Consider the following 12,780-nt stretch of genomic DNA (forward strand, 5'->3'; position numbering starts at 1 on the left):
TTTTTTCTCAAAGCAGGATGATTTTATTCATGATTTAAATACGCCATATTGTTCCCCAGTTCCTTGATTATAAAATACAGTTCTTCAACGTAATCTCTGTTCATTTCTCTGGTCTTACGCGAGAGCCTGCATGCCTTCTTAGCACCACTCTTCCTGTCTCTGTGACAGCCACGTTCTTGCTGCAGAAGCTGCGAGATCCGAGGTGTAACGGGTGAATGACGAAGAACAGTTCACCAAACTTTTGTGATCTCTTCTCGGGTGCGATGACTCGTATGTAGCCTTGCGTTAATGCGGAGAAGGAAAAGTGCATTCGCATTTTTGTGGCCACAAACACATTTAATCGCTCCTTCCGTTTCTTTAGTGTCTCTCAATGGAGTTCGTAGTTGATCGTTTGACCATGACGGAGGACATCCAACAGAATAATCCCTTCAGAGACTGTAGTCATGATTTTACCAGCTGAGGGTGCTACTTTAAACTTCTTCGTCGAAGGAGACATTGTGTGGTGCCACTGTATGGACAAGCGATTTAGTTTCAGGCTCGAGGTGGTGAATCCATGTTTCATCGCCTGTTACAATGTTTGACCAGAAATGTCACCGTCTACCTCATAGCGAGCAAGCAGTTCGGCAAAGATGTTCCTTCTTTCCTCTTCATTTTAGTCTTCGTGAACTTAGTGGGTTCCTTTGAATACGCTAACTAGTAAACAAGTGTGTTAATACTACCAACTGATAAGGCACGTTGATCACTGATTTGCTTGACTGTTATTCGTCGGTCATGTCGAATAAGAATGTTCGCCCCTTCTCGAGAAAGAGTGTTCGCTCGTTGCAAATATACAGCTGTGTGAGGCCGGGCTGCGAGTGGGATGTCTTGACAACAGATGCCTCGCACAGCGACTTAACCTCCTTTAACTTAGAGATACTGCAATCGCCAGTGAATATTTGTGATGGTCTGGTTATCCATGAAAGGAAATTCAGCGACGGCTGTACTTGCTCACGCCATTTAGAGGAGTCGCCTATAGTGCTGCCACCTACCGAGAGTTACTGGAAGTTGTGAGATGGCACGTGGATGGTTAAGTACGTTGCGAACGAGGTTACAGTTTTGAACCAAAATTAGCGGAGATACAAAATGTGTTGCCATACTTATTTTGATTTGGTGATTATGACGACTAAAGTTACACACACGAAAACAGTGTTCAAATGTGTGTAAACCAGTGCGAAGATGTGCATGCACTTCTTCGTGTCGTGACAATACGTTGTTATTAAAGAGATTAACAACTGACATTATGTAATTTATCTATACTCAGAGGGTCTCTAAATTTTAATCGTGAAATAAATAATGAAATTAACCGCCGACTTCCTCCTAATGTATAAAAATGTATAATATCATGTATAATATATGTATAATATAATAAATGTATAATATAATATAATAAAAATGTATTAAAAAAAAGTACTAATTTCTTGGCCTAGCAGTAAAATTAGGATGTGTATTTCAACTTCCTTTCGAAGAGCATAGCAACCAATCGACTCCAGAGCAACCAACCATCATCATCATAGCAACCAATCGTCTTCAGAACAACCATCTTCATGATGAGCACTCATCTCCATAGCAAGCAACCATCTCCACAGCAACCTAACAGTAACTAACCCGAGCTTGCGCTCTAGTGACGTCGTCGACAAGACGTTAAAACCTACTCTCCCTTCCTTTTTTGACGTTGAATTTGTTGCATAAATGTAAGTTCGGTCATCAACTACAAGATTGGTTTTATGCTGCTTTTCATTAGTGGCATTTGACAGCTGTCCTCGTTATTCCACACAAACTGCAACGTCCCACTGTGCAATGACATGCATTACATATTATAGTTCTGCTCTTGAAAGCATCAAAATTTTACTGTCACGGTCAGGGACATATTTTAGAATCTATAGGCTGAACTGTATGTAGGCCTACCAGGAAAAATATTGTGATGCTAACCTACAAAAATCCTTTTTAGAGCTATTTTCGAACTGAAAGTCTGTAACGCATTTAATATTTACTATTTATTTATGTAAAATTTACTATGCAATGATTTAATAAATCAATGAGACTCAAAAAGGAATACTATAATTATGCTCAGTTTTAACTAACTGTATCGTCATTTATGCCTTACTGCCATACGTTAAATAAATAAAATAGGTTAATAGTACTGAAGCCACTCATAATATTTTTCCAACCAAACTACTGAGCCTGTCTTCTATACATGAAGGTTTGAGGCCTGTTTCTGGTCAACTTCAGTTTTGAAAATTAGCTTTCTCCGCTGCTGTTCGTGATATATTCTTAGAGTGATCTTAATGTCAGAAACTATCTTTGCGTTTTTTACTATTTTTTTTAAAAAAGGAGGAGTTTACACATTCGCTGTATACATCCACCCCTGCTCGATGATCGTCTAATGATAAGTCATTTTCTATGTCTCAACTTAAGTTTGGGATACTGGAATCCCTCTTTTATTTTTAAAACGTTGTGGTGTAGGCCCTTATATATTTATTCGTCTATCAATACGCTCGCGAGACACAGCGGATCGCGAAAACAGCTTCGTGTGTAATTATCACTCACGTTACGCGTGTTTCCTGCCGTTGATTAATTTGCTTCATTCATATTTATGCGCAGATATTGGGTCCAACAGGCGGTAGTCATGTTAAGCTCGTACTTTTCACTCTTCCCCCTACCACACTTCATCACTGTCGTTCACAGATCGGACACCTATCATGTTCGTTGGCATTGGTGGTCTCAGTTTAGCGTTTGTGCCACGTGAAGTTGCACTCAGGCGAGGTTGAGTTGAGTCATGAAATATGTACTTATTTATGAGTGAATGATCAAGAGAAAAAGAAGAAAATACGCGGTAACAAGTCGTTACAGAAGTAAAATCGTAGTCCGCTGGGTCGACTGCTCTCCTTTCAGATTACACATGGTATCCATCTTTCGTTCCACATGTCAAACGCCCGCATCTCGTGGTCGTGCGGTAGCGTTCTCGCTTCCCACGCCCGGGTTCCTGGGTTCGATTCCCGGCGGGGTCAGGGATTTTCTCTGCCTCATGATGGTTGGGTGTTGTGTGCTGTCCTTAGGTTAGTTAGGTTTAAGTATTTCTAAGTTCTAGGGGACTTATGACACAGCAGTTGAGTCCCATAGTGCTCAGAGCCATTTGAACCATTTGAACATGCCAAACGCGTGTGTTTTATGTTCTTATAATGTCCACGATTATTTTCCTTCATTCATACTTACGCGCTAGGAAAAAAATTCTTGCAGAAATTGTTCCAATTCTGCTGTTAAATTTCTCTAAGCAGTTCAAATAACATGTAACCATAGCATAAAGGAAACGTTGTCGAAGAAGAATTTAAAAACAATTTATGTTGTTTTGTAAAAAAGTTTATGCTCATGATTACAATATGTGCACTGCTATTAGTCAGCCTTATTATTATTATTATTATTATTATTATTATTATTTCTTGGCTCTACAGCTCATGATGAGCCTTGGCCTCTTCTACAATTTCCTTCCATCTCTCTCGGTCCTTTGCCAATACTCTCCAGTTTCTATAATACTCTATAATAATAATAATACTATTAATTCCTTGCTTAATGTAATTTGAGGGATATATTGGCTATGGTTAAGCTGAGCACCAACATTTGTAAAACGTTGTAATTCGTTGTATTTCAGTGTGTGTGTGTGTGAAATCTTATGGGACTTAACTGCTAAGGTCATCAGTCCCTGTGTATTTCAGTAGAGGATAGTCTTGCACCTTGGGACACTCTTGCCAGCTCCGTAATAGAAATTTGATATATTTCCTTATTCCATTTGTAAATGATGGCATTCACTTTTTATGTGCTGCAGCCTTCTTCTGAAAATAAAAAAAAAATATACTCTGCAAAATTTAGGTTTTTCCAAAAGTAAAAACATGTACCAAGGTTGAATGTGGGCATGTACTTAGGAATAAATAACCTATGGAAATTTATGAGCGGTGCAATCGAGAAAATTTTATCAATACTGTATTTAGTAGGCTATATATTACATTATTATTCTGCTACACACCAATAATCAGTAGGCAAATCAAATTAAGCAGAAATATAATCGGAAAGCAGATACGAGTTGAATACATTCTGAAATAGAAGTTATTGGAAACTAACACAGTTTTCCATTGTCAAAACAGATAAAGCAGTTAAAACATTACGAAACTCAGTCAACTTGCAGATGAGCCCTATTCCATTGTAAAAGACATTCTTCTGTTTCAAGGTACAAAATGGTGCACGTTTTGTATGTCTTTACCACCTCCACGCTATAGAACTCGTTTTAAAAGTATATTGAACGATACTTGCCATAAAATACTGATAACGATGAATAAACAATACATTCAAAATAGCTTGAATATATTACGCAGTACTTCAATGTGTAGAACTTTAAATATTTACAAAATGCTGCAAAAAACACGACTTCATATCTAGAAGCAACGGAGACTATATAAAATAGCGGAAACTACTACTACACTCTAGTGCACATTCCTTATATGAAACTAAAATTAGTTGTTATTGTTGTTGTTGTTGTTGTTGCTGTTTTAGTCTTCAGTTCGAACACTGGTTTGATACAACTGTCCACTTCAGTATTCTTCTGTAGCACCACATTTCGAAAGCTTCTGTTATGTTTAACTGCAGTACCCATTAGGAAAAATTATGTATTTTTAGGAACAGCACCTACAGATACAACACTCTTCTCGACACTATAAGATTAGTTTGAAGAAAAAAAGAAAAGAAAAGAAAGGGGATAGAGTCTTTTATTAGCAATCTAAACGTAGTGGGTCTCCGATTCAGTCTCAACCAGTGCTTGAATTTTGAACAAAAAACATCAGCACGGACTGCCGATGATTTCTGGTATAAGGAGTCACCCCGTCCTGCCAATGGCCTTATCAAAATGGGTTAAGAAGCGAACAGAGATTGGGGGCCCTTAGAGTGACTAAACTGCCTTTAAAAGGCGGAAGAATCAGGAATGATCAATGGCATGAGGACACAGAAGGAAATGAAAACCACTGGCTTAAAGACACACATTGTATCTACAGGACACATGGGCTGTAATTGGTAGGCAGCATCAAACCTAATAGAAGATTGATTGAAAAAAAAATATCAGAGTTGTGTATGTGATTTGCGGCGTCACGCACACAGTGACGGAGTATTTTCGTGCAGGAATGTTCGATCCACGTTTACCATATTTTAAATGTCCCAACTGCGTACATAACACTAATTAAAGGCATGAGTAAATGCAGTTTACGTGCTGACGAAATGCAAAGATATTTGTGAATCACGCAGCCATGATATGACGCACGGACACTGTGGTCTCACAGCTGAACACCAAAATAAGAAAAAAAGTGTTGTTTAGCGTATTCCAGAAAGGAGATCCTTAGAAAATAGTGTGGCTGCAACAAAAGCACATTTATGAGTCGTATTTGTTAAAGTCAATTTAGTTTCACATCAACTGTCAGCAAGTATTTATGGTAGTTACAACTGCCGTCTACTGTCATTAATTTTCACTGTAAGGCTGACATAAACTGGAGGCTGATTTGAACACCGTTACTATGCAGGGTATTACTGAAGTGCAATTACCATTCTTTCTGCGATCTTTACACTCACTTAACTCTGCCATTTATAGGGAGCGGTTTATGTGGGTATTATATACAACGAGTCACGTTTTGAATTTGATACGATTTATTGTTCGACTATCTAATTTTCGAGCCACTGCAGGCTCAACATCAGATGCAGGTGTTGCAGCATCATTATTTTATGGACCATGTGAAGCGAGGCGCAAGGATCGTGGTTATTGCACTTCCTCGTCGTATCCATGACAAATTCATTCCGATTGGGCACATTTTGGCTAGCTTACAAACACACCCGCTATTCAGTTGAACTTGGTATCACAGTAAACAAAAACTGACTGTAAGTACTGGAATGTGAACATCGCTGAATGCGGCTCGTACGGATACCTTGACCATCATAGTTGAAACATTGCTCACATTTGTTTTACAGAAGGCTTTTTAGGAAGTATTAACAAATATTGTGCCACTGCATTTCTCTTTTCTGGAGCTCTTGAGTACAGTTAAAAAATTAATATTTTCATGTTATAAAAAGTTGCTTCAGCGTTTCGGTTCGTAATTCTTGAGTACTACCTATGTACCAAATTGCATGCACCCTTCGCATACATTCACATAACGTCATATGACCATTTTATGTATCTTACCGAAAATCACCTTCCAGTGTTTCAAACCGTTCTGGGAATATACGTATCCCGCATAATATTACATTAAAAGGCATATGCAGCTCCATATTTCAGGAGTATAGATGCATTTCACCCTAGTGGCTATAAGTCTTTAATTCGTTCTGGTTTGTATCTATTGGTAGATTCTTAAAGGGTTGTGTTGCTGTGTATAAACATCCCTTACAATCTTCGACAATGCTAAAATCTTAGTGGAAATAAATGATTTATCTTGAGAGTGCAGCTTTGCTACTCTCTTGCCATAAATTAAAAAAATAAAACAAAGACAACCGTGTAAGTCGCACCATTTTGTATAAGTATCACAAACTGACGTTTCGTTGCCTCCAGCATATGGTAGTCCTACGGTGATAACCATCTTCGTTGATATAATTCAGTACTGCTATTCTGCAAATATATCATAAGATTTGACTGAAACAAGGGGCGTAAACATGTATGTTAAGCAGCTGCGAAATGTTGACCACAACGTCCAACAACCTAAAATGATTTATAGCTAATGTTCTCACTCGTGCGAGGACTTCCAAGCAATCTTTGCAACCATCCTGGATTATCTAGTACAACCAAACAGATTAAAATAAACTATCCCCGTGGCAAAATTTCCGCGTCTCTGTTTCGACTTTTAAAAAAATGTATGTTGAGTAACAGAGTTGGAGCAGTCAAAAATGTCTTTGGTAACTGTGACAGAGTTAACGTCAAGAGACAAAAGATTTTATGATTTGGGTTATCTGTATTTGGTCAGTCGTGAACAATTGTCTTCAGAACAGGACGGTGGGCACTACTAAATACGTTAGGCACTAGGTCCTACATTTCGTCGACAGATGGTAGCATTAGTCGTTTCCCTGCAGAGATCCTATATGCACATGTTGCACGTTGCTAGGAAAGGAATGAATTATTGTGCTAAGAATTTGGAAATACTTTTGTTTTTTCACCACGTTATAATAGTTTCAAGCTCGACTCTAGCATGCCTTTCTAGCTGACTTAATCTACAAAAAATAACATAGATAGCGAAAGAATATGATTCCTGAAAAATTGAAATAGCAAAAATAAAAATAATTGCGAAGTGTCGAACTAGAATTCTGACACATATCCTGGATGGCTCTTGATTTTTTCTTTTTTTGGCATTTAGAGGGTTCATATAGAATTAGATATGATTTTACCAGTATATTTTAATATTGACAAAGACAGCAATTTTACATTGTGTGTCATTGGGCACGACTGTATAGATGAATCTGAGTGAACGTGTGAGAGTGACTGAGTTTAAGAGAGTTTGTATTTCGCGCATTTTTAGCGTTACTTCTTTTGTCACATTAGGCTCAGACTTGCTGACTAGGTAATGTATAGATTCAGCGTACCTGTACCAAATGTAATACTCACTTTTTGTACACTTAGCTGTCCTGTTTCATTACTTTCTGACTTTACCATACTTACAGATGTTGGCTGTATGTCCTAGAAAAGTGATTGTGCTCAAGTAGGAAAATATTTGCGTATAAAATATTCTTACTGTATTATTTTGTAACTCTGCTGCACTTTGTAGTTCGCCAAATTTGACAGTAGGCTGCCCGTCTTACTTTGTAGATCTTGAAGACTGTTATCATAGACGGAAATTAATTACGTCTTTCTTACAACTGCGGTGTATAACTGGAACAAAGACATACAAAATATTCTAGCAAAGGTTCTAATATTCTCGTTGTTGAGCGTCCTACACACACACACACACACACACACACAGTGAAGATTTGTACATCTTATAATTATTTTGTAGAAGAAAACACCACAAGGTATTGCGAGCTGAACTTAAACATTCGGTGCGAACTGGCTATGTATACAATGGATTGCAATGGAGTGCCGTCTAAAAAGATAGGACCATTCCGTGATATGATTTATGTCTTTCAAGTCTTAATTTTACTGTTCGTCTTGAGAAAGTATAAAAACAGTTTTCCCGAAAATCAGTATGCTGTATTTCAATCAGGAAATTGTAGATTGTTCTTTTTATACTTTCTTTTTTTTAATTGTGGAATAGTTCCTGACGTTTATGTGTTGGCTGCTTGCTTGCTTTGCAGTGCAGGAACTGAACTCACCCTGCCTTTGAAGGGGCCCACGTTTCCTTAATCAGATTTATTCATTAAGCACTCACACAGATTACGCGTGATCGGTTATCGAGTCTGTAATATTATTGTTGCTCAGTGAGTAGGATGTCGCTGTAATCACCTGATCCTATAAGTGTGGATAAACGAAGTAGCGGCTGAGTGTGTAGCCGACACCTATAAACAGATATAATTAAAAAAAATGTCGTGTGACTAGGGCCTCCCGTCCGGTAGACTGTTCGCCGGGTGAAAGTCTTTCGATCTGACACAACTTCGGCGACTAGGACAACACAACACCCAGTCCCCGAGCGGAGAAAATCTCCGACCCAGCCGGGAATCGAACCCTGGCCCTTATGATTGACATTCTGTTACGCTGACCACCCAGCTACCGGGGCGGACAATCGATATAATGATAATGATTAGTTACAAGTATTTATTTTCATCAGAAGTGAATATCGGAATACAGAGAGCCAGTTATCAGTGTTCGCGAAAACAACGCCGGCCTCAGCTTCTTGGCAATCAAATCAAACGGCTGTATTATGTCTTGCTGGAACAAGTGCTGAACGATGTTCAGTGACTGATTCGTTGGACAGTGGTTAGATGACTCTCCCGACAACAACATACATCTTCTATTCTGTCCAGTAAAATGTAAAAGAATATATAACTGCTGTGTTACACTGGAGTTGAAAACGTAAACACGAGAATAGCTTTCGTAGGACATGTCACTGCTAAGTAACATAGCTCGATGCAATTTGGACCATACAAAGAACGAACTGCTACAGTATAGTACAGAAGGCAACGGAAAGAAATATGCAATAAGACGAACTGAAATGACACTTTTATTCAAAGACAATAAGCACACTTAAGTTACCGCGATTTATGACGGTCCCCTGGTCACTGTAGAAAGTAGGACATAGTTCTTAATAGGATATGTTATCAACACGGTCGGCAGTATATGCTCTGCAAAGTGCCCTCATGTTGGCCACAACGTTGTTAAGGAGTTCTTGTTATAGGGCGTTCCATCCTTTCGCCAGCGCGGTTGACACCTGTTCGAAGATCGTTGGTGGACGTGGACGTTCTGCATTACGTCTCCATGTATGTTCGGTTGGATTTAAATCGGGGGAACGAGCAGGCCAGTCCATTCGCCGAATATCCCCTTGTCCCGACAGCTCCATCTTGTGCGAAAGTTACTTCCGTCCCCAAGTTTTCCACACCAGTGTATTAGCCGTTTGACACAGAGTAAATTTTGCGTACTTTCTGCTAAGTTTTGTTCTTTTGGCACGACACGTTCTGAAACTTCAGTATTATAACTCTGAGTAAAAATGTCATTTCTTTTCGTCTCATTGTTTCAGTTACCTCGTGTTCTACACGATAGCATATCTTTCTGTGTCCGTCTCCGAGCGTACCACGCAGCGGGCCTGGGTTCGATTCTGGGCTGGGTGTTGTGTGTCCTTCATCATCATCCACCCGCAAGTCGCCGAAGTGGCGTGTACTAAAAGGACATCCAATACAGCGTCCGAAGTCCCCCCTGATGTGGCCTCCCGGCCAACAATACCATATGATCATTTCATTTTTTTTTTTTTTTTGTGTAAAAATGTTGCATTTTCATCGAGCTACGCTACGTAGCAGTGACACATCACGCGAAAGTTCGTTCCGTCCTTAAGTTTTGCGTACCAGTGCATGAGATCTGTTCAAAAAAACATTCTGTAATTTCGCGCTAATGGTGTGCAGGAACAAAATGCGGATGACGTCCATGTACACCTCTGCGTTTAATATGTAACTGCCGGCAGTTTCATTGTTGTATGTCTGTTAGTAATTGTTCAGTGCTCTATTGACCAGAGCAATGTGTCGCACACTTCGCGAATTTCGAGATGGCATAAGTAGAGGAGGAGGCACGTCCATTAAATTTCGTGTGAAACTAAAGAAAACCTCTACAGAGACGCACCAAATGATGTAGGAAGCCTGCGGTGATGAGTCACGAGTGCGTAAGCCGTACTTGGTGTTACGAACCGTTCACGCGGTTTAAAAATGACCGAACGGAAGTTAAAGATGACCCTCATTCAGGACCCCGTTCGAATCTACTGACGACGCTCATGTCAGGAACGTCAACGAAACTGTGCTTGTCAATCGAAGACTGACTGTTCGAGAAACTGCGCAAGAATGTAACATTTCAGTTGGATCATGTCATGAGATCCTGACACAGCGTCTTGGAATGCATCATGTTGCCTCCAAGAATAACTCCGGAAGTAACTGACAGTAGCTGAAAAGTTTGTGGGACAAAAGTTGCATGGGACAACGGGGGTCATAATATGACGTTGGTTTCTTTTATCCTAGGAGGGGCAGCTTCAGATATATGAAGGTCAACTTTGTTTTTTTAAATGGGATGCCATAGTTTCACACTTATTTTCGATAGCGGCTATCGAGACGGATCCAATGAATTGTAACAGTACGGTTTTGAAGGCCAACGAAGGTCACAAAGGTGGCATGAACGTCCATTTACAGAAGGTGTTCGAAGTGACGACCATTGGTATCAATGCAGTGCTGCAGTCTTCTTATCATGGACTGAGTGGTATTCCTTATCACATCGGCACTTATCGAAGCACATGCTCTGACAATTCTCTCTCGCATATCTTCAGGTGTAATTGCAACGTCTTTATAAACAATGTCTTTTACGAATCCCCACAAGAAAAAAATCCAGAGGCGTCAAGTCAGGCGAACGAGCAGGCCACGACACATCTCCCCCGCATCCAATCCAATGGTATGGGAATTGTCTCTGCAACTCATTTCTAGCCATCAGCGAAAAATGTGCCGGACATCCATCGTGTTGATACCATATTCTGTTCCTTGTTCCTAAGGGTATTTCCTCCTATAACAGACCTAATGTTTCTTGCACGAATGTGGTGTACTTCCTACCATTAAGATTCCCTTCGATGAAATAGGGGCCTATAATTCTGTCCTCCAGAATCGCACACCATACATTCACCGACCACGGTTTTTGGTGTGCAACTTACCGCAGCCAACATGGATTTTCAGTTTCCCAATAATGCATGTTATGCAAATTAACATTTCTATGGTTCGTGAATGTATCCTCGTCAGTAAATAAAATTAAATTAATAAATCTGTCATCCTTCAGAATCTGAAGTTGAGCCCGTCGGCAAAATGCGACGCATACAATCTGTACCAGTTAATTCTTGTTGGAGACTGATATGGTAAGGAAGATATTTATGGCGATGCAGAACACAAACAACACTACTCTGCCTCATGCCAGATTCCCTTGCGATTTGACGCGAACTAACACAAGGATCTCGAACTACAGTGGCAAGAGTACCAATTTCCGTTTCCTCGTTAGTAACTTTCAAAAATAGCTCTGAGCACTATGGGACTTAAGTGCTGAGGTCATCAGTCCCCTAGAACTTAGAACTACTTAAACCTAACTAACCTAAGGACGTCACACACATCCATGCCCGAGGCTGGATTCGAACCTGCGACCGTAGCGGTAGCGCGGTTCCAGACTGAAGCGCCTAGAACCGCTGGGCCACAACGGCCGGCTAGTAACTTTCCTTTACCGGATATGTTTCCGATGCGTTAGAGATCCAGTTGTTCTCAATTTATCACACACGTACTTAAATGTACGATGTGTATGGTGAGTATGTTGAGGATATCTTTCAGCGTTTAAGTCTGATGCTCTCACTGAATTTCATTGGCATTCTCCATAAATGAGAAGCATATCGACCTTACTGCACCTCTTAATGTTGTATTGCGAAATTCTTGAATGGTGTTTACATGTCAATGGCATGTTAGATGAATATGCCATATTCGGTGAATATTTACTATTTGCACGATGTAGGAGAAAGAATTGTCAGAGCATGTGCTTGATAAGTGCCGAAGTGATAAGGAATACCACTCAATCCATGATAAGAAGTTGCAGCACTGCATTGACACCAGTGGTCATCACTTCGAACACCTTCTGTAAATGGACGTTCATACCACCTTTGTGACCACCGTTGACCTTCAAAGACCTTACTGTTACACAACATTGGATTCGTCTCGATAGCCGCTATCAGAAAATAAGTACCAAACTATAGCATCCCATAAAAAAGGGGTTGACCTTCACATCTGTGCCGCGACCAACCTAGCAACAAAAAAGCAACGTCATATCATGGCCCCCGTTGTCCCATGCAGTATTTGTCTTACAAACTTTTGAGCTACTATCATACTCACCCTGTATAAAACTGGTTATTGATGTACGCAACAAACCCATAACAGATAACACATTAGTAGTGTTTCTGATTCGCATTGTGTTGGATATGAGCTGTTCTTGGAAGTTCAGCTCTCTCCAAAAAAATAAAACGGTGCCATGACAACTCCCGTTCATAGTTGGTCTTTCCTGCGTCAGTTTTCCCAACGTGCCATAAG

This window comes from Schistocerca cancellata, chromosome 7 (assembly GCF_023864275.1).
Source record: "Schistocerca cancellata isolate TAMUIC-IGC-003103 chromosome 7, iqSchCanc2.1, whole genome shotgun sequence".
Taxonomy (NCBI): Eukaryota; Metazoa; Arthropoda; class Insecta; order Orthoptera; family Acrididae; genus Schistocerca; species Schistocerca cancellata.